The sequence below is a fragment of the Nyctereutes procyonoides genome, unplaced genomic scaffold (genome assembly GCF_905146905.1).
Source record: "Nyctereutes procyonoides isolate TBG_1078 unplaced genomic scaffold, NYPRO_anot_genome, whole genome shotgun sequence".
Lineage (NCBI taxonomy): Eukaryota > Metazoa > Chordata > Mammalia > Carnivora > Canidae > Nyctereutes > Nyctereutes procyonoides.
Genome location: NW_026575032.1, coordinates 3,693,006 through 3,696,115, shown reverse-complemented (window position 1 = coordinate 3,696,115; position 3,110 = coordinate 3,693,006).

Genomic DNA, 3,110 nt, shown 5'->3' with positions numbered 1-3,110 from the left:
AGGCAAACCAAAAGCCATTTGAGAACCTCTCTCTTCAAATTAATGTTAAATAACAAAGCACACTTAGTACACGTATTTATATCATTTTGCTAGATAACATACAGAATAACATTTTTCCAATGCCCTTCTTAAGACATTGTAAACCCTACCATCTCCTCATTTTGAAGTTAAGTCATTCTACTCCACAGATAATAACACAGGATAAAGGCTGAAGAAGGGAAGGAAAGGAGGGGGTGCAGGAATTGGTTTTTATTGGTTTGAAATGTGATATATACAAGGGTGGCTGGACCAAGCAGTTCTGCCTAAACTTCTCTGCAGCTGCTGATAGGGGGAAAAACTGGTGGAAAGGGGAACAGAGCCAAAAACCATTTCAGCAGTTTTCATCCTGCAGTTTGTTGCAGTCTACTCCTCCCACCAAAAACACAATGAAACCCAAAAACAAAAAACAAACAAAAACTAATGGTGTCATACTATCAGGCTATTTTTTTTTTTAATGATTTACTCATTTATTTTAGTAAAAGATTGAGAGCACGAGTGGTGGGAAGGGCAACAGGAGAGACAGCAAGAGAATCTTCAGGCAGACTCTTCGCTGAGCTCAGAGCCCAGCACCACTGGATCCCAGGACTCTGAGAGCAGGACCCGTGCAAAAACCAAGAGTTGGCAGCTTAACCAACTGAGCCACCCAGGAAGCCCCCTATCATGCTACTGTTTACACTATCTTTTTCTTTTTTAAAAGATTTTATTTATTTGTTGAGAGAGAGAGCACAAGCATGGGGAGAGGTAGAGGGAGAGGGAGAAGCAGACTCTCTGCTGAGCAGGGAGCCAGACATGGGGCTCGATCCCAGAACCCCAGGATCACAACCTGAGCCAAAGGCAGATGCTCAACCAACTGAGCTACTCAGATGCCCCTGTTTAAGCTATCTTTTTGTTTTGTTGTTTCATTTAAAATACGGTAACAGCGTTAACATGTAAATTCCTTATATATTTTGAACTCTCATTTACATATATTAAAGCATTTAAATGTTAATAAGGCATCATGTTTTATAATCAAACATCAAAGTTCTACATATTATAGTCTAATAACTAAGTCCAATTTATGGAGTAGGATTAAAAATAATTCGGTCCAGAAACCATTTTATCAGAAAAATTTATACATAAGGGTAAAATACAAAGGCCCAAGAATTCTAGAAGCCAGAGGAAGGTCATTTAAATTTTCCTTGGAGCTTCAGGGTGAGCTTTTTTTTAAAGGTCACTGCATAAAATAAATATTGTGAAATCCATAGTAATCAGCTAGGCATGGTGGTAATACAGTGACCATGGTGGAAGTGTGAATGATGAGACGAGGGCATTCCAGGCAGGTTGACAGAATGAGAAAAGGCACATACATGAGAAAAACCATAGAGTGTGAGCAGCTTTCATTTCCAGTAGATGTAAGAGCAGCCCATGTAAGCCTGGAAAAGGAGGCTGGAGGCTAGAACACAGAGGAAACTTTATGCTATAGAGCCACTGTCAGGCTTTTGCTCTGGAGAGCTCTCACTAGCATCTGGGAGGCAGATGGATTCACAGGTCAGGTCAGCTGGCAGAGAGCCCAGTTAGGTGGCCAGGAACACTGGCCACTTGAGGAATGACAGAAACTTTTTGAGGACGGTAATAATATGAAGAAGAGGGCTCAACATTAAAAAATACTTGGTAGTCAGATGGGTAGGGTATAGAAAGGGCGATTGGATAGGGGTTAGGGACAGAGAGAGGCTATAAGGAAAATGCCTGGATCTTTAGCTTGAGGAACTAGGTGAGGGATGATCCCTCCTGTAAAAGAATATAGACTATAAGCAAAGCAAGTTTTAGAGAGATTGATGCCCATGTAGGGACTTGAACTCAATTTTCTGGAGCTAATGAATTCCATCTAAGAAACATATATTTTCTAGAGGTAAGGAACTATGCATAAACTTTCTGAATATTGAAAGATGATGCCCGTATTTGCTAAGACTTCAATCCAGTGTCATTACTTCACTTTTAGGTGCTCAAACATTAGAAGTCTTAAAAAAACCAAGAACACAAAAACAAAAACTGGAGAGGGATATTTAAAATAATACAAAAGTAGCCAAATAAGTATTTCATATAATAATCAATTTTCCAAACGTTTGACCTGTATAGGATGCTTGACATACACAGGGTGAGCATACTTTACTCACTAATAATCAGAAATCTTATATAGTTTTTGTTATGGGCTGAGTTCTAAGTATTTACTCATTTCATTGTCATACAACCCTGTGTGGTAAGCATTGTTTTTACTCATATTTTATAAAGGAGGAAACTGAGGCCAAGAGTCACACACTCGAAGGGACAGGACTGAAATTCAGTTCTGGATAATCTGACTCCCTAGTCTGTGTTCTCAGACTAAGTTGCCTTTCTCACAATACGGAAAGGTCCTAATCTGGTTGTTCACCTTATCCTAATATCATCTTAAAATGGAATTCATTTGCAGTTGCATAAATAATGTAGTCATGTCAGGTTATTTTATATTTTAAATACTGTAAGGCATGGGACATAGATGGCCTAGGAGCTTCAGTCAGGGAGGTGGGCTGTGACCCCTCAGCAGGTGAGGCATGTGCTCCACTCACACCCCCTTGCTTGGAGCCTAAAGTCCCAGCCTCCCCTTTTCATCCAGAATTAACCTTTTGTGACCACAAACATGGAATCCTACCTTACCACGAGGTTTCCTGGCCACCTGCATATAATTCTTGTCTATTCCTGGGCGATGGAGACTTTTCATCTGTTATGGGTATTTTTAATTCATATATTTAATTATTAGTACTTACACAAATACTTTTACCTAGCAATCCAATAGGTTTGCAACTAAAAGGAATTATTACCCACGGGCATATTCTGCTTTTGAAAAAAAGTATCTAACATCTTTCTAACCAAAGTAACACATTGGCACACATTAAAATAAATCTTAAATTAAACAGACTTAAATGTAGTTCTTTTTAACACACATAATCTTCATATTTCAGAAGATTAGCAAAGACCATATTTAACAAACTCATCACAATGGATCAGGAAACACTTGACACAAAAACAAAAAAAAAAATCACAGAACATCTTTGAGC